Source organism: Lycorma delicatula, chromosome 6 (genome assembly GCF_047948215.1).
Source record: "Lycorma delicatula isolate Av1 chromosome 6, ASM4794821v1, whole genome shotgun sequence".
Taxonomy (NCBI): Eukaryota; Metazoa; Arthropoda; class Insecta; order Hemiptera; family Fulgoridae; genus Lycorma; species Lycorma delicatula.
In genome coordinates this window covers 93,624,435-93,649,882 of record NC_134460.1, presented here as the reverse complement: position 1 = coordinate 93,649,882, position 25,448 = coordinate 93,624,435, and the positions used below count along the sequence as shown (strand labels likewise).

At 30.6% G+C, this 25,448-nt stretch overlaps 1 protein-coding gene across 5 annotated transcripts in view; it reads left to right on the top strand.

The window, feature by feature from the left end:
* The first annotated feature begins 403 nt into the window (after positions 1-403).
* Ntan1 (N-terminal amidohydrolase 1) overlaps positions 404-25,448 on the top strand; it is a 338,443-nt gene continuing 313,398 nt past the window's right edge. For all 5 annotated transcript variants that reach the window (XM_075368116.1, XM_075368117.1, XM_075368113.1 and 2 more), the window contains exon 1: positions 404-564. The gene's annotated coding sequence lies outside the window, so the exon portion shown is untranslated. The remainder of the gene's footprint in view (positions 565-25,448) is intronic.

Here is a 25,448-nt window from a genome sequence, read left to right as displayed (position 1 = left end):
ATGTACTATACGTCGATCTAAAGATTAGTTAATAATACACTATAACTTAAAAAAGTTTCTATCAGCAGGATTTGTGGTTGGTTTCAGATAAAATCAAAGCATGATAATGAACCACCTTCATGAAGAAAAATTAATGTTTTTTTTTGTCTTATGACATATTTTTAATATCTACTAATCATATAATAAAATAAAAATCATTTATAAATCTGTTTCCTTATTACTGCATGAAGTATTCTTCACCAAGCAATTTATTCGAAGAAATTTTTTAATATGTACATTCATACACTCCGCATAATTGGCCATTAAATTATGGTACAGCTGTGTTCATTGTAGTAACGGCATTGTATATACGGTGCTGCGCTCGCTCATTATTAGAGGAACTAAGCTAGGCGAAAATATTTACATTCGTGCGCCACACGAGAAGAGAAGCAGTATCTGCGAGTCCTGTGAGCGTTGTAAAACATATATTGCTTGTCAAAAAGTGTATCTTTATTAGTGAATTATATTTATTTTATGTCGGCTGTGTATCGTGGTGAAGAATTAATTGAAGAACGTTTAAATAAGGTATTTTTATTTATTTATTTTGGATATTATTTACTTACTGGTCATTAAAACTGGTGGATGTCTTGAGTTAACCTTAAAAATTTTTATTTCGTGTGGTTTAAATAGTTAATAATAAATTATTTTGTTATATTTATTTTATTTTATTACATATTTTTTAGTACATTTCGTGAATGAAATTACTTTATTCTAAATATGTTAGATGGTTTAGGTTATGTTTCTTTAATTATCGTCAATTAAACTGATAAGCAGTTACGGAATTCAAAATTTTGAATTAATTAATATATTTATACCTCTTAATCACACTGATATTTATTTTTCTGTTATACTTGTTTTTAATCATGTTGATTGCAGAAGATGTGTGACAAATTATCAATTATTGAGTATGTTTGTATAACTTCTGTAAGAGAAGAAAAAAAAAGAAAATTGTATATTGAACGTGATTTCTGTAAACTTAATACACAGTATGCAATGAAATTTTTAAATGTTTGAATATAAGAGAATGTATCTGTTTACAAAGTAATATATAATGATTATTTGTTAAGTTTCCTTAACAGTTTCCTAAATATAATTGTATTTTTATTATTAAACATTTCTTACTTGCTTTGTTTTTAAGTAATTTACAGCAGATGAATATGTCCTGTCATATGGCAAACTTGAGAATGTCAGTCAGTGGTATAGCTGAAAGTTGCATACATATTTTTAAAAAAATTTCTGATAACAGATTAAATTAAACCCAAATGTTTTTCTTGCATGTGAATATTTAGAATGTCTACATATGAGCTTATTACTTAAAATATTTTAAAAAAATATTGACTCCTTTCTCATGCTATATTATATATAGAGGCTTTTAAAAATTTTGAAAATAAGCCCAACATCTGTGTAATAAATAAACACATTTAGTTTTGTGGACTGATTAAAAAGCAGATAATGTACATAAGTTTTTAATGTTATTGGTTGTTGTAAGATGTAAATAAAGCCATGAAAATAATTTTATTAAAACATATTTAAAAATGACTCGCTTTCTAAAGAATACAATTGTGTTCTCAGAAAAAAATCTTTGTGGAAATGTTTTTGGGATGTTGTAGAACCCTAGGAGATACTGCAAAAAACCTATTTATTTCATACTTTATCAGTGTAACTAATTTTTAAAAGCCTTCTGTAAAACCATATCTAAAAGGCATTCTTTTGCTTTTTGCTTTTCTTTATTGATCATTTTCATTATCATTAAATGTTATACTTCATTTGGAAGCCTTTTAGAATATCTTTCTTTTTCTTAAATTTATATTTGATACGAACAAACTTATTTTCAGCATGCAAGCTCTTGTTTGTGGCGATCTGGTTTTGATCTTAATCCTACTTTGTCCATCCTTTATAATTTTGCTACTCTGATTAAAAATTCTACAATTTTTGGTGCATTATAATATCCCTTATCTTAACATTAATCTCATTACTTCCACTACTGAAAACGTGTAATTAGGATGTAGGATTATCTTACTTGACATAATAGAATAGACTTTTCTATTAATTGATATCAATCACCAAAGTTAGAAAGCGTAATTATCTAAAAGTGCTACGTGGAGTACCAGGGGTAGTGTTAGCCCCTCTAATGATAAAATGAAGGGGATAGCGTACAGCAACAGGACATTGTAGATAGCAACAAACTGGCCTGCATATTATTTAGCAATCCATCCCCATCCTGCATGTCAGCTGAGCTTTCTAAACTTTTATGAGGAATACAGACCTGTGGTACAATTGCTTCTCAGAAGCACACAAGTGCCCTTGTTAATGACAAAGTCCCATGATTTTTAGATGGAGCTTTTGTAAAACTTACAAGCAGTGGCGTTCACTGGTGTGTTAATTTTTCTTGTCCTCTGTCATAAATATATTAATTTATCTTATTGGTTGATTTTATATATATATATATATATATATTAATGCTTTAGAGAGTGAAAAAAATAATACATTTTAATTTTTTATTTTTGTTTATTAATTTATATGCATTTGTTTAAAACTTTTAATTTTTCTTTATTTAATCGTATAATTTATTACCATCTTGCTTGTAGCACATAATCATTTTCATGAGTTACATTTTTTTAATTTATTTTTTTATATATAAGTAATTATAGGTTGTTAGAGTCGTGAGTATGATTGGAAATTCTAATAATACCTTTTATAATAATCTTACAATTAAAGTTGAATCTACATTATAAACATGTATCTATTAATGGTTTTGTTTTATTTTTTATGAAAGGTCAAAATAATTTTAATTTGGAAATAGATGAAGCTTATTTATTAATTACATTTAAATTATTTTAATGTTATTTATAATAAATGTATTTAATCGTAATGGATTATTTATTCTAGTAAGGTTTGCTTAGTCTGAACTTCACTATTTCTATTATAAATTAATTGCAATAGAATTCTTTTACACGTTTTATAAGAAGTTATTTATTAACAACTAATACACATTCCTGTATATTACGATAATCACAATCGCTCGATTGAATGCATACATTGAATTTGCATTAATATGCAAATTAAAAGTTACTTTGATTCTTTTCATTATTCAGCTTGAAAATACAATATTAATTTTTTTACATCCTTAATTGGGCAATTTAAAGTTTTTTAGTTTAAGTTATTGTTTATATATTTACCATATTTATTATATACTAGAAAAATATATATATAAATATTGATTTGCATTGGCATCTAATAAATAAAAACATGATCCCCCAATTCTATATTTAACAGCACCTTCCAGAAACATTCGCTAGAATGTTTTCCTTTTGTATTCAATTTCCTTTGTATCCAGTGCCCTGTCAAGTTCAGATTTTAGTTTGTTCTTTTTAATACGCTTATTTTGCTACTTCAGGATTTTCAGTTATTTTTCACCTTTGTAACTAGTTAATATTTCTAATCGCCAATTCAAGATTTGTTCCACCCTTCTTTTATTACTGTTCATTTTCCTCAAAGGATTGATGTAATTTTTTTTATTATTTGTACACAGAGCAAGACGGTAAAATGAATAAAATTGTCTTGTTGAAGAAGTGACTTCTTATTTCTTGTTCTATATATCAAACATTTTTCAAGATATAGAGGAAGAAGTGGAAGTAAATTATGGCTCTGCTCCCCAGGTTTATTAATAACTATTAAGTCAGAAGATGTAGTTTTCTCCATCACGTACTGTTTTATAAATGTTCTGATTATTTAGCAGTAATTCTCAATTACTCTGTAACATTAAACTGAATTAGTTCAACTCATTTATTTTTGGAAGTACACATTCAGATTTTTGTATTTTGACACATGTAACTATCAATTTACATTTGTCAAAATTTTTTTAATAAAAATCGATAGTTACATGTGTCAAAATATGATATATATATATACAGAGTGATTTTTTAGTACTGTTACCCAATTTTAAATGTAATTTAAGAAAGGGAAATTTAGGTGGAATAAAAAAATGTATTTGTTACTTACAAAAGAGATTTAATAAAAAGCTATTGCTTACATAATTGTTAAAGAAAATGCTCAAAACGCCCACCCCTTGCGGTTATACACGCACGGACTCTTTTCAGCATATTAGCAGAAACCTTTTTAAGAGTTGCATTGGAAATATTCGTGATTAAGTTTGTAATATTGACTTTAAGTTCATCAATAGTGTGAGGATTGTTTTTGAAGGCCTCGGATTTAATATAGCCCCACAAAAAGTAATCAGGAGATGTGAGGTCTGGAGACCTTGGAGGCCATAAGCCCTTGCTTATTATTCGATCATCAAAAACTCTTGCAGAAAATCCATGGTTTCTCGAGACGTGTTGCATGCAGCCCGTCTTGCTGAAACCAGCAATACCGTTCTTGAGGTTCCAGGAGGGACACAAATTGGGCACAATATTCCTGTATACATCACCATTTACTGTCTGTTAGAAGAATATGGGTCCGACTATACGATGACGAGATATCGCACACCACACACCAATTTTTTCAGGATGCAAAGATTTGTCTTTAAAGCGTTAGGATTTTCAACCGCCCAAGTTCGCAGTTTTGACTTTTCACATAACCATCGAGATGGATCCAAGCTTCAGCACTAAAGAACATAGTGTTTAAAAATTCGATTCCGTTATCATTTACAAGAGACCTAAACCAACGGCAATATTGCAGTCGCTTGTTTAAATCTGGAGGCTGAAGCTTTTGGAGTAATCGTACGCGATACGGATACAATTTCAATTTTTTAGCAGCTTTCTGAACACTCGAATATGACAAACCAACTTGCGTGGAAAGTTTTCGTAAATTTTTCCGTGGAGAATTGAGCAATCTTGTTTTCATATTCTCTAAAAAGTCATCTGTCAAGCGAGTTGGTCGACCGCTCCGTTTTCTGTCGCAAACACTACCCGTCTCTCGAAATCGGTTTGCTAGCCTAGAAATTGACATTTTTTCTGGCGGAGGAACACCAACAAATTTAGTTTGAAATGATTCTTTTACACTGGCGTACGATTTCGTAGCAAAATATTGTTAAAGAACGAAAACTCGTTGTTCTATGGTAAAAGATATTCTGTTCGTAACACGACCGAAATGGCACAAAAGTTTACACAGCTCAAGGAGAATCAACTCGCACTGCCGTATCTATTCCGGTTGAGTAGCGCTACCAACTTCGTCACAAAACCAAATTTCCCTTTCTTAGAAAAAAATTACCAGACATTAACAATTGGGTAACAGGTCTAAAAAATCACCCTGTATATATATATATATATATATATATATATACATACAGATGTTAACAGAACATGGCAACCGTTAAATAACTTTTTAACAGTTAAACATAAAAAAATGTAATTTTACAAATGCTTTACCTCAAAACTATTTATTATTTGTTATGAGATCATGAAACCCCAAGCATCCTGGAAGTATCTAAAAACGTTTTCAATGGAAAACGTAGGGTTGTAGTAAATCATTTTAAAGGGAATTGAAAAACGAAGATTTTTATGTAAAACAACTTTGGACTGCAGCAACCCTAAATAAACGAAGTGGTGGCCATTTAATATTTTTTTTCACCTTGTTTCAAAAGTGGCTTCCCAAGTAGTGGTCTTGTAAAAAGACAAAGTTGATTAATATATACCATATTTTAAGTTTAGTTAATGGGGGTATTTAAATGAAACATAGAAAGTAATACTGAAGAGTAACTGAAAGTAAAAAGGAAGACAAAGATAAGAACATGTGAAACAGACTATTAAGATGGGCGGAGGAGTTGGTGAATTAAAATTTGTTAAAGAAGAAAATGGATAAATGACTGATAATAAGAAAAAGTATTTATTTTTTTTGTTGAATTTTTGTTTCATATTACTTAAATGTGTTTATGTTACACTTTTATCTTATCAGTTTATTTACTGTAGGTCTTATAAAACTTAACGCTAGGAAGAATTTACATATTGTTTTTTTCATTTTTTTATTTTATTTAATAACTTCGTTGTTATTCTTTATAAAAGGACTTGATGGTACTTTTTGAAAGCAAAACTTAAAACATATGAGTAATGTTTTGATTTTCTTTATATTTATGAATTTGTAAAACATTTGTTTCCAATGCGATATATATATATATATATATATACTGTATATTTTTTAGAGGTGGGGAATAAAAATTATGAAAAATCTTTCTAAAAATATTCATGTATAGCTTACACTTAACAGATTTGCTTAAGTAAAGTTTACTCTAAATCTAACATCCCCCTCAATAGAAACTAAAATAAATAAAAACTTTTCAACAAAAATTAATTATAAGGTCCATAGCTGGGTCCCTCGGGGTCTCGGTAGGTTAGAGGCAAAGGCAGCCTCTGAGGGCGTGCAATGCATTAGCTGGTACACCCTCCTAGGTTGGGGGGAAAAAAGAGGTGGAAGGTTGATTTTTTGGAAAAACCTTTTTTTATTATTTATATATGAATTGTAGGTAACAAATTTGCTTTAATAAAGTTTACTCTAAAATGTCTCTGAAGAAAAGCTAATTGGGGTTTTCGCGATATCCCCCACCCCTTAAAGAATTTTGAAAAAAATTAATATGATCAATGCTCCATGTATAGAAATTATTTAATCAAATTTGAAGAAAATAAGTTTGGCCAACTATGAAATATAAGGTCAAAAGCAGTGCGACACACACACACACATATACATACTTGTACATATATATGTTTTTTGCTCTAGATGGACCAGTTGAACCATAAAATGTAAAGATATGCAAAAAAAACCGATATCTATATATCGATAGCTATATTCGCCGCGAAAGTAAAGTAAAGTTTCGTATCGAAAGTAAAGTATATGTAAAGTAAAGCAAAGTTATTTTCAACGTATCCGTCTTGCAACTTCGTGAGGTTCATATAACAACAGTTTCAACGTTTATAACGCCATGATCGGGATAATAATTGTTTACTCTCACGTTGAGTTTGTTAAAAATTACAAAACATTCTAAAATGGTGTAAATTGGAAATAGTCCCGTATTTAATTATTTACTTACGGAAACTAAATATGAATGAAAAAAAATTAATAATAACCTGATGGGCGTTATAAACCTTGAAAAGTATCTCATCAATTGCCAAATGGATTGCAAAAAATCTGATGTGGGCAACACATGAGTTCCTTGTACGTTTATTAAATTACATATATTTTTTATTACATACTTTTCCTTTTACTATTGAATTATTATTTATTGTAGTTTTTTTTTACAGAGGTGAAAAATAAAAAAAAAGGAAATGAAGTCGCATTAGAACCAATGTGTCTTTCCCTTGTGAGATCTAAATATTTCATTAATTAAAATTTGATAGGGCTATAATTCTGGAACAAATGAAAATTAGTACCACTTATGATATATCGTTGAAAAGCTCTCGATGAGGGCTTATTACTACAGTTAAGTAAAAGTCTAAAATCCAAATGTTTTGGATTTTCGGCTTTTTTTGACACTTTTGGTTCAGTCGATTGCAATCAAAAGGGGAGATGTACAACTAGATGTAACAACAGTCCTAAATCCAAAATTTCAACATCCTCCTAAATCGTTTTTGAATTATGCGAGATACGTACGTCACGTCGAAATTAGTAAAAATGGATATTTCCGTTGAAATTTGGAAACCAAATTTTTCGCGATCGCAATACTTCATACAAGGAAGTAAAAATTAGGTAAATTTTACTTTTTTTTTGTCACAAATTAAAAATTTCAATAGGGACAAATATACCGAATTTGCTTTACAGTTCCTAATTTGATAGTTTCTCATAGAAATTATTGGAAAATGGATTGAGTTATTAGGAAAGTTTCTTGATTTTAGATTTTCATCTTTGTTATAAGATGTTCGTGTTTGAGCAAATTGATTAAAAAAAGAATCACTTGTATTTAGAGTGTTTGTTCGAGTATAACTTTCGAGCAGCGGAAGGGTTTTTAATGAAATATTGCTGGATTGTTTCTTGAACTCTGAAAAGCAGCAATTTTGTTGAAAGGGAGAAATTTATCTTTGCATTGATTTACCGTATCTGAATAAGGGTAACCGAACTCACTTACGATTTTGTTGTTTTTTTGTCGGTTTCTTTATTGTCTTACTACACAATAAAAATTTTTAAAGTAAACAGTTGCATAACAACATTTTTTTATGTAATAGTTTTTAGTATATTTTCCTGTAAAGGATGGATTAAAAAAGTCATATATATAGTGGATTCCGGATAATTGAACCGCTTTGGGACCGAGACCATGGGGTACTATTAAACGGTTGCCCCCTATTAAGCGATATTAACGAAAAATGAAGAAATATACGAAAAATACAGTAAATTGCATACTCATTTTTAAAATCTTATTATTCAAAATTCTATTTCTAATAGAAAATAACATTATTAAATTACAGAATTGTTTTTGTAGTTAAACATCATTAATAAAAAAAACGAAGCTTGATAAACAAAATAAAGGTATAAATAAAACTTTACGTTCAGTAAAATGCAAAAAAAAGAAGAAAAATACTTTAATGTCTCTTACTTGGTTTAACCTCTTGAAAAGATTATTTTACTTTGCTCTGTCTCTCCCTTTCATCGCCTGGCGTTCTAAAACTTTGGCAGACTCGTAATTCTACTAGCGGGTTTCCGTCATTGCCTTCTTCCATATAATATTGCTGAAATCCATTAAAAAATGTTTTTGTATCTTGTATAAATTAGCGTTTGACTTCGAGTTCGTCTTTTAATGTTCAACTTTGCATAGTTTTTTAATAATATTTTTGATTATTTCGTCAACCCGGTTTCATTTTCCTCGTAGCATTCTATATTTTTGTAGATTTTCTAAAATTCTTCAAAATTTTGAACGTGCTGCTGCAAAAAGTTATTAGCATCATCTTCGGCATCGACTATTTCAATGACTTTTAAACCTCATTTGGCCAAGAAATTTCTGATTGTGCTTGCCTATGAACTGAACTGTCTCCAACAGACTGAGTCGTGTGTCTCAAGAGATCTTCAGCGTAGTGGAAGAATTCAACATATTTTCTTCAATTTCTTTCATAATGTAGCTTACTAGTTTACTTCGGTAAATAGTATAATTCGTTGTATTTGTTTGCAAAACCTCAATTTGAATGTTTATCCCTCTCTCTCTATAACTTTTTTCTTGTTTAGCCTTTGGGAATCACCGTCAGGTATTACTTCATAGGATGAATGAGGCTGATATGTATGAGTGTAAGTGAAGTGTAGTCTTCTACAGTCTCAAGTCGACCACTTCTGAGATGTGTGGTTAATTAAAACCCAACCACCAAAGAGCACTGGTATCCACGATCTAGTATTCAAATCCGTATAAAAGTAACTGTCTTTACTAGGATTTGAACGGTGGAATTCTCGAATTCGAAATCAGTTGATTTGCGAAGACCACTAGACCAAGCCAGTTGGTTGGTGGAGCAGTTAGTCATTTCTTACGAAAACATCGCATGTAGCTCCGTATACTTACTTAGTATGCAGTACATTGTCAGAGTTGGCAAGATATTTTCAGGATAGTTAATCCTATCAGGATTAAGCCTATTCATCCTACATACCTATAAGCCTACATATCCTATTCAGGATAGGTAAGCCAGCCGTCAGCCTATGTGCACAGCAATAAGCCGCCCGCTATAATAATAATAATTATAACGAACTAATAAATAAAACTGAAAGAAATATGACTATTCTTTTAATTTATGATCCATAAAAAAAACAGTTTCGACAATAGAACATACTGAGCGTTTAGTACGCACATTTGATTTGTCGCTAAGCATATTTTCTTCAAAATTTGGTAGAACATTGTTAATAAATAATAAAACTCACATTTAAGCATTAAACCTGATATTTTCTAAAAAGTATGATGGTTGCTAAAAAATATAAAATTTTAGGTACTAAAAATTATAAAATTATTAACTTAATTAAAAGTCAACGAAACAGGACGCTAAGTATATCAATTTCTAAGTTAGGATGCGGCTAACACGTGTATTTAAAAAAACCTCAGTGTAAGACGCCATATGGAGTCTCCCTGTCCTTCAAATTAACTGTGAGATTTCAAATGGGATCTGATGGCTTGATGAGATTATGTGAGAAAAAGCCAAAAAAAAAAAACAATTAAAAAGGGGCGGTAGTCAAGTTTTTAACATCGAGCACCCTGAAGAGATGATAAAGTATATTTTTCATCTGTAAGCCTCTATTTCATATCAAAATAGACTCAGCTTGTTTCATAAAATAAATTCTCACGATCTGCGGAGTAATCATTGTTTTATGTAATCGAAGAGAGTATCTTTTTTAACGTAGTAGGTGATTACAGGACGTTGTTTTATCCAAAATGAATGAAATCGGTTTTAGAATTTTCTCCATCTATACGAGGTATAGCTATTAAATATCAAACTAATGCTGTAAAATATTTTATTTTAGATTTATACATATTTAGTTATTATCTCCTTCAATATGCACCCCTCCTCTATCTCTACAACGCTCCATGCGAATTCTCCATTGTTCGAAACAGTGCTGGAAGTCTTCTTCTGTGAGCTCTTTAATGACGCGTGCCGCTTTCTCTTTCACTGCTTCAACGGTCTGAAATCTTCTTCCTTTTAATGCAGATTTGACCTTGGGGGATCAGATAAAAGTCACATGGTGCCAATCAGCCAAATAAGGCGGATAGTCTTAACACTGAGATGTTATACTTGGCTTGAAACGTCTTGACAGACAGTGCAGTGTGAGCCGGTGCGTTGTCCTGATGAAGAACCAATGAATGATTTCTTCTTCCACAATTCGGTTCGTTTTTCTATTTTTTTTTTTCACGGAGTTGATCAAGGAACTCAAGGTAGTAATGTTGATTAATAGTTTGGACCTTCAGGAACCCAGTGAAGGTACACAGTCCCGTGAATATCGAAAAAAACAATCATTATCGCTTTGAATTTTGATCATCATCTTCAGAGTCTTCTTGGCCATCTTGGAAATGCTTAAACCACTCAAAAACCCGCGCACGTGATAAAGATTCATTGCCGTATACTTTTTTTAATAAAATACAAGTTTCGGGTAGCGGGTTTTCCCAGTTTTATATGAAATTTCACAATTCTTTGTTCTAATAGAACGCTTATAATTTTTTCGGCAAAAAAAAAAACGTATGTTATCCAAACGGAGGTCACGTGCAGACTAATATGTCTACAGAAACTGGAGTGGCAACAATCGAAAGAGAAGCCTTCACACTACACAGCTGTCGGTCGTACGAATTTGGCGCATGCGCAGTTCTTCTATAGCAGCATTAGTCTCATTACTTAGCCACACCTCGTTTCTGTAGATATACTACTCCATATAATCTATAAATGTATAAGCCAAAATATCAGAATATGTTTTACGAATAGGACCTTGGAAATAATTTTATTTAAAAGCGAGATGAATCAAATGATTAATAAAAGAATACTAGATTCTTGTCAGCTGAACGCTGATTCTAGAAATCAGCGTGTTGAACGTTACTGCTCTAAATGGCCGGATAGTTCGAAAATAAACTGGACAAATGAGCTGACGTTTAAATGAACACTTTAACAGAAATATTAAAGTCTAATTAACTACATTATCAATACTATATGAATTCAAGAAGAGAGTTCTGTAACAAAGGGAAATTTTGTACCGTAATATTTATAATAAAATTATGGACATCCACGGTTATGTTGCTAAAGTCCAAATTCTATTTATCATGAACTTAGAAAATTTGAAAAATTTCATCTACAATTCGTTAAAAAATTAATATAAATAGATTTTTAACATTCATGTTTTTAGTATTTTGTAATTTTAAACGTAAAAATTTAACTCTTTTTCTTAAAACATGAAAACACGTTAAAAGTAATAAATACCCTTTACCTCCGAATCCCATAAATTAGTATAAAAAAAACTTTTGTAGGTCATTAAAACTTCGCAGTTAAAAGTTGTTCTAAGAATTAAAAGTAAAAATATACATCTATAAACTCTGTAAGGACAATATCCAGCTTTTACCAGTAGATCCTGTACGTTGTAGTAATAGGTCTATTTTGTTGATTTTTTTTAATATTTTTTTTTATGTCGGTAGTTAATGATGGACTGCAGTCACTAGAGAGATCTTTCAAAGGTATTTTTTCTTATTTTCATATAACACACCACTTAACAAACGACGATTAGCAAGTCTGATTGGACACATTTCATCGTTAATTATTACTTTGCTCGGTAGAGTGTGCTGATAACCTTGAAATATTAACAATCGTGATTTCATTAGTATTATTGCATATAAATATATATATATGTATATATATATATATATATACACACACACACACACCTTTTCTATACGAATTATCTGTCATTAAGTAACCAAGCTGGTTAGTATATTAGCGTCTTATTTTCTAAATTTACACGCATACAGTTCTTAAATATGCGCTCGCGCAAATGTATATATTATACATATATACTAGTAAATCTACTTATGTATTCTTGTCATTATTTTTAATCTATTCCTTCATCTTTTTAATATTATTCTTTATTTTTCTCCTTCACGTTCGTCATTTAATTTACCTAAATCGCTTGTTAGTTGTTATTCAAAATTTACGTATGTATATTTTATCGCGTAATTATTCATAAGCATATAATGCGCATTGTTATTTTTCTTTCTTGATTTTTTTTTTCTTTAATTTTTTGTATTTAAGCAAAGTAACTGCAATTTCTATCCTTTCGTATGTGGCATCTTTAACTGCATAGAGAGTTGTCAATGACAATTTGTGAATTTAAATTACACGATTTAAAATTTTAATTGGTCGTTGTATAATAGGTAGTTATGAATTTGTAATTGGTTAATTGTGTGATTGATTGCAATATTGTACAAAGTATTTATCATTAGCATTGCTTTATTTTATCGTGTCCGTAAGTATTGTGAAACTTTATTGCTTTTATATGTATATCAGTCTATTTACGTATGCTCAGAAAAATACGTATGTGTTATTGCATATATATATATTCATACATTGTTTAAATGTCATTTAATTGTAGTTATCAATCCAGTTAGATTGGCCGAGTGTATATTTTCGTAAACTTAAAATTTAGGCGCGATTTCTGTAAACTTAGCCAGTATTTAACTTCTTTTCGTTTAGATTTGTTAGTTTTTAATAACTTAAAATTCTTTTATTGCGTTATTTTTTTGTGTTAGATTATTTTTTTAATTTTATTTTATATGATTAGTGTCTAAAGGAAAAAATTATACTTATTAATACTTTAAACGTATTTCTTGATATATACATAATTGATATTTACATTCATGTATGGAAATGTAATTTTATTTTTTAGGTTACCCAACCATATAAAATAAAATTGAAAAAAAATTCACTAACACAAAAACTTACTAATTGTATATGGATATATATATATGTGTGTGTGTGTGTGTGTGTGTGTGTGTGTGAACACACGATGTAATTAAAAGCATAGTTTAATGTTACTAGAGAGTTTTGTTTACCATCTAAGTTACTGATATGAAATAATAATTAACTTTATAAATAAAAAAAAACATATAGTTGGTTTTTAGTCTCTGTATGACTTGATAATGTTATTAATTCGTAAAAATGTGCTTAAATAACTTTAAACAGAATTTCATAATTTTTTTCATAAATATAATTTTTGTTATTTATGCTTTTTATAATAATTATGAATATTGCTGCGCTCTACAAATATTAGTAATAGAAAATATGAGTCACACTATTGGCTTCGTCATGTTTTGACACAGCAGTACCTCCTTCCCCACAGTCTCTTTGTTGTCTAGAAATTTAAACTTCATGTTATAATTTCAGCCAAATTATACTCATATCTAACAAAGCGAAGTATTTATCTAAATGAGGCGATACACTAGTTGTGGTAGAAATATTGAGAGAAAGAGAGAGAGAGAGAAATCTATAGAGTGATACAATTACTTTTACTGCATGTATACGATTAGATTATTTCTTATTGTTATTATAACCACAAAAAAAAATATTGCATTTGATAAAAACTGTGAACTTTATTTATAAGCTATATTAAAACAATGCGATAGAAAAAGTGTATGTATTAAAAAAATAAAAATAAATCAAATTATATGTAAACTGAAAAATAAGTTGCTTACCGTGAAAATTAATATGGCGTAATAAATAATTAAATTAGAAGTCGCTGAGTATTACGTTGGTAAGTAGATATACCAGTTTCATAAGATTACCCACCGGGTTGGTCTAGTGATAAACTCGTCATCCATCACCTGATTTCGAAATCAGGAGTTCTAAGGTTCAAATCGTAGTAAAGTGAGTTACTTGAATTTGAATACTAGATCCTGGATACTGGTGTCCTTTGGTGGTTGGGTTTCAATTAACCACACATTTCAGGAATGGTCGACCTTAAATTGTACAAGACTACACTTCATTTACATTCATGCATATCATTCTCTGTTGTAGTACCTTACGGTGGCTCCAGAGGCTAAACAAAAAAAGAATATTTATATAGACGTAAGATTTATATAATTCACCAAACGGCGGATTTTTTTAGTTGACTTTGCTACCTAACACTAACAGTTCTGAATCGTTTAGTTGTATTAGATGTACAATAATTATAAAATTATCTTTTGCCTCCAATTTGTTTGTTTTATTTTAACGATTTTAAATCTTCTTGCCGTCATTCAGTATCCTGTGTTAGATGATGCACCATCAAACAGATGATAACCTTTTTCTTTCCCTCCACTATTTGTTATAATTTCCACTTCTATAATTATACTAATAGTAAAAGTTTTAGCTGTATCTAACCATCTTTTATTTTTGGCTTTTTCCTCACTTACCTCCCAATTCAACATTTTCAGTGCTAGTAGTTCTTCCTTCCTTCCTGCCTTCCTTCATTCTATTTACATAACGGAATCATCCGAGTCTTGATCTCCTTTCCCTGTTCAACATACTTTCTGCATTGGAATGTAAAAGTTTCTTTATAACTCCTCACTTTTACATTCCTCTGATGATAAATCGTAATTTTTTTGTCACGTTTTTAAGAAATTTTATCTGCATTACTTTTCACTTGTCTTTTTAAAATCAAAGCTTCTGCACCAATTGCATCAAAGCTTCTGCAATTGGAAGTTTTCTGAAGGTCTGGATTTTGTTATATTTCTGCATATTTTCTTTACATTTCCATTCTAATCCTCTGTATGATCTAATAAAAATGTTTAGCACTCTTTATTCCTCTTCCTACCTCTACTCCAATATTCCGATCCGCTGCCGGCTCGCTACCCAAATACAGCGTGTTCAAAAAGTGATGCAAATTTATGGGAAAATGCGTAAGTTACAATAGTTGAAAGTTGCCTCCATTATGCGATTCATATAATTTAATACGATTTTGGATGCTCCTAAACACATGTTGTAATGTTTGTTGAGAAATTGCAGCGACATATCGTTCAATTTCGCTCTGCAATTTGGAAATGGTGTTAGGATGAATCTTGTAAGCAGCATCCTTAAGGTATCCCCACAAGAAGGTCAGGAGACCGAGGAGGCCACAACCCCTTGTTCATGAAGATACTGATCCAAGAAAGTCATAGTGTTGTTGGTTGTATGAGCCGCAGCTTACTCCTGCTGAAAGAACGTGTACTGTAACCGGCCTGCAGGAATAGTGATTACAAATTGTTGCACCATCTGTACGTAGCGCTGCCTGTTTGCTGTGCCATGAAAGAATGTAATGAATATTCGCGTACGTGATGTTGCTCACCAGACACCCACTTTTTTTCCTTACAGAGGAGACTCGTGTAGCTGATGTGAATTTTCAGTACACCAAATGCGTGAATTCTGTGCATTCACGTACCTATCAAGGTGAAACCGTGCCTCATCAGACACCAGTCATCGAGTTCTTCCTCGTCTGGCTTTACAGATGAATAAACCACTGACAGAAAGCAAAACATTTTCTAGTGTTTGCAGGTAAAAATTCGTGAACAACACTAATTCTGTACGGATGCGTTTTTAAACACTTGCGCAAAGCCGTGTGGGCAAACCAGACTGGCTAGATAAGCGTCACACTAAATTCTTGGGACTAAAAGAATATGCAGCTTGTACCTGGATCAAGTTTTCTAGTGGTAGCACTTTCAGTCGAGTATTTTTGGTTGCATCTGCCAAATTCCCTGACCTTGGAACTTGTACAGCCGCTTGGTGGAGAACTATACTTTTCTGTGAAGGCATTCTGGGTCTGGGAATAACTGGCACATCTAACGTATTGGAGACGATGAATATTCTCTGCTCCATTGTGTGACCCATTTTTCTTAAATTAAACCGACCACTGTATTTAAATCTTATATCTCTTAAAGAGCTTTTTCATTACTATAAAGGAAAGTGGTACACTTATTCTTCTGTTTCAAAGAAGTTTAAATCAAACCATTCTTAGTCCCACTTTCAGTTTTATTACGTAGCTTTTACACTTTGTACAATACTTTGATCGTTTTTGTTGCTTTCTTCCACATCTTTTCTTTTTAAAGCGTTCTTAATTTTCTTGGCACGTTCCCATATTCAGAAACATTACCATTTTAATTTCTGCAATATTACTTACTTTTACTGTTTTAATGGAGTTGTAATTGTGAGGAGATAAAGTTTTAGATTTGTGGCCGTACTTTTAAGTCGTTTTTTTTCTTCTAATTATTATATTGATATCATTAAATTAATCTTGTTTTAGTTTATGTTCTTCAAAAAAGTTTCCGACATCAATATTTACTATTTTAATTTTTACTAGTATTATAATTTTCTTTTGTTAATGTATGAATGTATGGAATTATGTTTTAATTATTGTAACGATATCAAAGTATAAATAAGTTAAATTATTTTTTTTTTTAAATTCAGAATTGTAATGATATTGTTATTTTTCAAATGCCTTGATAAGTCGTAACTGCTAGTGAACGAGGACAGTACGGTAATTCATTAATTAACGGTTTATTCTAGTCTTCTTACTTAATAATGTCACATAAGTATAAGACGGGAGTCACAGGAAGTTACCAATTAGTTTATTACAGTTTGCAATTTATTAGTCGGTTTTGCTAATTTGTGCATCGTTAAATATCTTAGTTTTGCTATTTATATTATTCTTTTTACTTTAAATTATCATTTTTATTTGTGCTTAGTTACTCTTTCAGTTATAAAAGAAGTTTATTATGATTTTCACTTAAGACAGACAGAAAGGAGCTAGCTGTCTTCTATAAAAAAGAACTTGAAAAAGTTGTGTTATTCTTTGCTGGTATTAGTTATTTATAACTGTTTTGACTCCTTCGGACAGCGCCATATCGTTGACGTAGGCCGTGCACAAGAACGGCGAAATCACTGCTCCTTGGGGGACTCCAGCGGCTATATCTCTACTGGAGTTGATTGTTCCCCCTACGGGTACAACAAATTATCTGTGTAGTAAATAAGATCGTATCAATTTGACATAACCACAGGAAATCGTCGTATGATTCCAGACGTAAGGGCGTTGGGAGTCGCCTCATGTATCTCCCCGAACCGGTGTGTGACTCGGTTTTTTTCTGGGCACGGCACATTTTGGGACATGCTGGCTCGATTTGGCTTGACTGACTCGGGTCAGTGTCCTCAATGCTTAGTATCGGATGATGCATATCATGTGCTATACGTCTGCTCAAAATATGAATTTAGGCGTGCGGAGATAGTCAGGGACCTTGAGGGTATTGGATCGAGTCTGGATCTGCGGGCTAACTGGGAAATTAGAGATGAATTGCAGAAAGATTTTTAAGCTCTTCAGTGCTCGAAAGGTTTGCAGAGAGTGTTTAGTGTAGTATAGTAATCTGGGTGGCTAAGGAACCCATAAAAAGTGCTTTTCCGCCAGAGCAGGCGCATTCGAAATTTGTGCCGGTTTTTGTTTGGTATGTTCGTGGGTTGATTTACAGGTGATTTTGGATGCTTTTTTATGGTAGGTCGAAATTCCATGTTGCAAACAGTTTTTGAGGGTATGAGATTAATATTTTGTTATAGCTCAATTTGTAAATTTTTATTAGCTATCAGTTTTGTTTTTTTTTTTGATTCGGTTTAATTGCGTTTGAAAAATATTTTTTATAAGTTAATGGGATTTAATACCGATGGAAATGTCTTTCAAGGTATTTGCATCTGTGTCATCTTGATATCAATACTGAAATATGTAATCACGTATTGAGGATCTAGAAGATGACCTCCGGTAAAGCCTATCAGGACTATGAACGGAGGAGGTTGTGGTGACCGGGATCGTCACAAGGCGGTTGTTTTTCCTTCTGCTACTCGTATCCTTAAGAGAAGGAAGTGATTTATTCAAAGACTTTCAAAAACTAAACCTGCGTTTGTTTTGTCGAATTCGTTAAATTAATTTCAAAATATTCAATTTTAATCATAATCGATTTTAATTGAATCGATAATAATCATAATCGATCATATTCGATTTTAATCATAATGTATTAAGAAATGAAGAGTTAAGCTTTTTGGAAGCCTCGCGTCCAGTAATCGATTGATTTCATATTTTCCACAGGCGAAGTTAAAAAGAATTTTAAATAACATCATCCAAGTTAATGGAAAATTTATGTTTTTCTTTTGTCGTTTACCAAAGATCTCTAAAAATAATCAGTTCTCCATTTTATAATCTCAGTTCTCGAAATTTTATTGCAAATTCTTTACGGATTGAAAGGATTTTCAGTAAAAAGAATCTCCTGTATTTAGTTGGTAGTATATTTTAAAAACTCTGAGAGCATGTACATGTGAACTATCACTAGTTGACATTAAAAATAGGCATTTCAAACTAAGTAGCTGAGAAATAACAATTAAGAATTTGATTGACATTTAATGACAATTAAATTGACTATTTTCTGGCTTTTATTTAGTTTTACGAACGGTTAGTGCATCTTATTTTCAGTACATTTATTTACCGAGATAAACCTATGATCACTTGTTGAAGAAAAATCAATTAAGAATAGAACATTTTTGAAGTAGTTTAAAATTCTTTTTGTCACGACAGTAAAAATAATTTAGAAGCCTGATAATATTTGTAATAAAATCTCTACGTATTCAGTGTTCTTTGTAAATTACGATTTCGCCAGTCTTTATAGCAGGGTGCCTGTCATTTCGAGTTATGAGTTCGAATTCCGTTAAGGCTTGGAATTTTTTTACACACTGCGAAATTCTAATGTGGGATTATCTTGTTGTTATGAACATTAATAAAAAATATATATATTATGCCATATCCCCATACTGGTCTTCTTCAGTATTGGAGGTAACTGACATGATTTACACATTGTGCCTGTACATGAGTGGGGAAAAATATTCAATATTACTTGGTTAAAGAATTAATATGCCAGCTTTCTTGATTATTTATTAATAGATCAGGTCGTTCCGCAATTTATTCAGTTAAATCTTATTAAAAAAAATTCACTGTTTTTGTTCGGAATCTTATGAAAGAAATGTAATTAAAAGATTAAAACAATCTTTGTAATTCATTTATTTATTTTTTTAAATAAATAATATATGTAACACTACATAAATAATAATGTAATTACAAAATAATACAACACTAGTAACAAAATACTAGTGTTGCATTATTTTGTGTATTTTTAATTTAATTAAAATTACATGAACTGATGCTAATAACAGTATGTAAATATATTTAGCGATAAAATGTAGATAAGAAATGATAAGCATTTACGTTAAATTTGTCAATGTTATAAAAATGTGAAGTAACAAAAATGAGACTTTAGTCGCATCTTAATTTTAGCTTCTACTTTTTTTTGTTTCGTATCGTAAAAATGAAATTATTTTTGTTTAGAAACTGTTAGTAACAAAAAAATTACAACCTTGAAATTATCCGGTTAAACTACCTTCCATTTTATTTTTGATAAATTTACTTTATAAGAGACGTTAAAGATGCAAATAAATTTAAAGTTGTGCAACTGTAATGTATAGAGTTAAAATCATCTTAAAATACTTAATAATTCTTGAAACTGTTTTGATAATATTCACAGTACAGGTAACTGCTTCTGTCATAGATACTAATAAAATATTTGGGACTATTTTCGGTCGTTTAATTATTACAGTGTATATTATGTAAAGTACAAGTATATAATATATATATTGGCGTTTCGGTTTATGTTAGTTTATAGTCAGGTTATAATTATATAGTTAGGTTGTAATTCTGAGTCTTAATCATTTTTTTCTTTTTTAATTGACATCAGACCAAAGATGAACATCTGTCCTATAATCCTAGTTCAAGTAGTAATTCTTCCAGTGCTTTTAATTAATTTATTTTTTAGTTATTTTTGTTAAAGTTGGTAGTTAAAATAATTTTAATTTTTAGTACAATTTCATTTCATACTATAATTTTTTTATTGACTTCAAAAAAATTGGAGATTCTCAATTTGTCTAGTATATAAATTTTTTTATGCATTGTAAAACTTTATCCTTTCCCAAATTTTTCGATGTAATTTTTAACTCGTGGAGAGTTTTTTTTTCTTACATATAAAGTGGATTATATTCTTTTCATCATTACTTAGTATTGAATTTTGAATTTTTATAGTGATATACAGCGTGTTTTATTTGTGAATTTAAAATATTTTTTCTTTTAAATTAAAAAAAATCGGTTAAAAACGAGGGTAAAATAATACATGTTACATTGTAAAGGGCTTTAGTTAATGCGGGATTGAAAGCTTTTTTCTTGAACTTTGTTCTTTTCTTCCTTTAATTCTTTTTTTTTATTTCTTTAAATCAAAAAGCTGTTTTTTCCATTTTGTTTCGGGCAAAGGTTTTCTTGTATTAAACAGTTTTTTGTTCATCCATATTTTAACTAAAAAAATACAATAAACTTAAAACAATAAATAACTACTTCTAAAACCGTCTAAAATATAAATATTGAAAAATAATCCTTTTCAATTCAACTTTTACTGTACCCTTTTTAAATCGGTACTAAATCAAGCGTTAGTAAGTTGTTTGAATTTTTTTCCCAGACTTCAAAAAAGTCGAATTTTAAAAAAGAATTGAATTAAGTATTGCCATTATTAGAATTATTTTTTTAAAATCGGTTTTATTATTTTTCAATATAATTTATGTAAATTTAGAAAATTAAATAATTTTGAAGGAGTAGTATGAAAATTGTATTGTGAAATTATGCAAAATTTATTATTAAAGGTGACTATTCTGATTTACTAAAGTGTTACGTGATATTTAAATCCGGAAGATTGTATTGAATAGTTTACTAGAAATTGATATATTAAAGAGAGAGCCTGTATTAACGTAATAAGATTTGACTTATATATCATTTATTTAGAATATCGCTTTCACTTTGATTATTATTTTTTAAATTTGATACGTGAGATTTCGAATACGGTGTTACACTGATCGTTTCATTATCATTGCCATAAATAGTATCAGGATTAATCTGACACGTCCCAGAGGTCTTGATCCTATGATGGTATTCTGTAAGTTACAAGATAGGTCTGCTCATTTTGTAATGAATTAACAAACCATTATAAAATGTATGTGTGTAATATATATTTATAAATAAGGAGGCAATAATAATGCGTGTAAATTGTAATCGTAATAAATTATAACGATTACTATGTAAAGGGAGTAGTAGTTTCTAAACAAAAAACGTTTTGATATAAAAATTGAATGTAATTTACGAGTAAAGTTTTATACCAGTGCTAGCTTCAGAAAAAAAAATATATACTTTGTATCAGAAAATACTAATTGTAATCAGTTAAGGTACTGTTCAACAGTTGGTCTTATCCGGTTAGAGCAGTAGCTTCTGAACAGTGTCTTAATTGAACCCCAAATAAAAACGTAAGTGTATTTAATATAAATCTGTTTAAAGGTTACTGCTCATGAATGGATTTGTACTAATACCCTACAATATGCATTTTAATTCATTTATAATAACTGCTGATCGTCAATCACGACATCAACGAATATATATATAAAACAATGTAATTTGATGCTACGTTATTAACATGATTATCCAAAAAGTCTCCAAAAATATGTAGTACAACTTTATTGATGCAGGGCTCGAAAGCATCTGCGTCTCTTGTTCGTGTAGAGATTATACGTATCGCCTTGACTCCAAATCAGAATGCGTTGTTATTTAGATCCAACAACAGATTGGTATCTGGGAGACAGTATTGCAGAGACTTATTGTTTCACTGTAACCGTTTCTGTAAAGCCATAACTATTTATATCTCACTCTGTATTTAATCTATTTTTTCATATTCTGGAATTACTTGATTTTATTTTTTTTTAATTTAGAAATTATGACTCGCTCAACGCTTCAGAATGAATTGACTTTTTTTAGCAGAATAGTTTTTTTTTTGTATCCAATTGTTAATGGAGATAGAATTATATATAAAGTGGGTTTGTATTTTATTTATTAATCAAGTTTAGGACAGTAGCCGTTAAATTTTATTGTAGTGTCTATATGTATTTGAATGTAGGTATTTCAGCCATTAGGAATTTTGTACAGCCGTAGGACAGCATAATAGAATTCCTCACTAGATCAAACCTAGATGCACTGATTTTGTAGGTCCCGGCATCCGAGCGTGGCTGTTAACCCACAGAACCTAAAACGGTGAAGATAGGATCAAGTGTACGGAAAAGAGTTAGATGTTAAGAAAGGATACTTTACTTATGGAGAAAATGCGGCAAACAGTCATACTCGAAGAAATCCCTCCTCTCAGGAATGAAACGTCCATCCCGCCTAGTAGAGTCATACGTTTTCTCATAAAATCGATAATGGAGAAGAAAAGATCAAGGGAAAGGGTGAGAAAAAGGATCATCTGCTCTCAGATGAACCGCAGTACGAGACAAAATATTTTATTCAAAGAGTTCAAGTTTCCTTCTAGGTAGCGGGTCCTATCCATCCCGTAATCCTTCGGCGGGCATTTTTATCCAGATAAAAATTCCTTCTGCAGGAAAAGTCACGACTACGATTTTTAGGGATTCTCGTGATATGGTACTCATAGAATACCTAGAAAAAGGCAGGACCGTCACTGGATAGTATTACGCTTCACTACTGGACCGATTGAAGGGTTCTATTTAGACTGACATCCACATCAGGCCAAAAAGAAAGTGCTCTTTCACTAAGATAATGCGCCTGAACACACACACACACACCTCGGGTTGTTGCTACAAAACATTTTGACCTACGCTTCGAAGTGGTTCCACATTCGCCGTCTTCGACGGATTTGACTTCCAACGATTACTTCCTCTACCTAAATTGAATAATGGCTTTGCTGGACGAAGATTCATTTCGGATGATGAATTAAAAGGGCAATCGAGTTTTTTGCAGAGTTGAACAGATCTCAATATTCTGAGAGTATTAAATATTTTGAACGTCGTTGGTCTAAATGTATCGAAGGTGACTACGTTGAAAATTAAAAATAAATTGATGTGGACACCACATTACTTCCTTGTACGACTATTAAATTACATATACACGTTTTTAAAAGTACATAAAATTTTATTTCACTAAAACTCCTGTTTTTTTCTTTTTTTTATTGTTATTATTGAACTATTATTTATTTTTTTTTTACAATCAGAGGTTAATAATTATTAGCAAATCAATATATCTAAATTTTAAAATAAAGTTAAAAAAGGAAATGAAGTCGCATTCGAACCGATGTGTCTTTCCCTTGTAAGATCCAAATATTTCATTAAGATTTTATTTGGCTATAACTCTGGAACCAATGAAAATAAGTACTATTTATGATAATATCGTTGAAAAGCTCCCGATCAGGGCTGATTACTGTAGTTAAGAGAAAGTCCAAAATCCCAATTATTTGAATTTTGGACTTTTTTTGACACTTCTGGTCCAGTCGATTGCATTGAAAAGTGGAGGTGCACAACTAGATGTTACAACAGTCCTAAATCCAAAATTTCCATATTCTACGGCTAATTGTTGTTGAATTATACGAAATGCATAGGTACGTACAGACGTCACGCCGAAACTATCAAAATGGATATTTCCGTTGAAATCTGAAAACCGAAATTTTTCGCGTTCACATTACTTCCTTTACTTCGTACAAGGAAGTAAAAATTTCTGAGAAATTTTACGTTTTGTTTGTCAGGTCATAAATTTTCTTGACCCTCGTAATCTGTGAAACCTTTACCCGGCAATTGTTATAAGACTTTTCTGCAAAGCTTTATCCGATCAGTGTATTGAACGTGTTCGAAGGTCAACTGAAACCTTCAAAAATATTACCTATATAATGTTTATTTGTGGAAAACATTTACTGGCCCATCAGTCACTGAAGTGTTATAAACTAAAAGATCTTTTTTTTGTAATATTCTAAATTTCGCTTTGAAAAACTTTAATTTGTTTTTGAAATTTTATCTGCTTCAATTCTAAAATTAATCATTCTATAATTTGTTAAAATTTATCCGAATTCTGTAACCTAAGAGCTGTTCAGGTACATGTACAGTTTCTCTTTATAAATGAGTTTGTTTCCAATCAAATTGTTGTATTAAATATTTTAAAAACTTCAAACAGCTTAGCATCCTTTCTCCTAAATACTAAATTATTATTGAATTAGGATTAGAATTCGGGATAACTTTTGAATTCTATACCAGAAAAGGGAAAAAGTAAGAAAAGGAAGAAAAAAGAAACTTTAAGGAAGAAAATTTATATGTCCAGGTAAATAAAATATATTATTAATTTATATTATTTTAATTTACTAATTAATTATTCAATAAAATTATTCAATTTTATTATCTAGATGTTTAATAATTTATTAGTACGAATTCCTATATTTATAACATTCGAACACAGAAATTACTTAATAGGTTACCGATATTAACGATTTATAATTCGTTTTGTCACTGTATATAATTTAATCTCGCTTGTATTGAAATTTATTAATATTAGGGTTTAATTATCGAAAACCGTGTAGAATGTGGGAATATAACGAGGAACATTTAACGATTAGATATGAACGGTTAGAAACGTGGTGGAACGTTTTGTTTTGTGACAAATCTTTAGAGATTAGGGTCGGTTTGAATCTGGACGTAGGACTCTGTAAATTATTATAAATGTCTAACAGACGACTTATATAAGAGGGTTGTGGTACGGCCCGTCGTTGTTTGTTTGTGTAAAGGTTGAGATGTATGTGATTTAGCTTGAGAGGGTGAAATGCTATAAATAAGTCTACAGTATAGGGCAGCAGGTGGTTGGTTAGTTTTGCTCGTGGTTCTTGTACGGTCCGGCTACGCTTTGGATGGATGTGTTGGTTGTATTCAGCTTTGTTTTAGGTATAGACATTTGGCTTTGGCTTTACGATAACCGTAATTCACGAATAAATACAAAAATAAACGTTTATTGATCGAGCTTAGCCGGCCGGTCGGTGCAGTTATCAGCTTATTCTGGTTTATAAATAGATGGTAAACTGTTTATTTCTTTTTTTCTAGAAT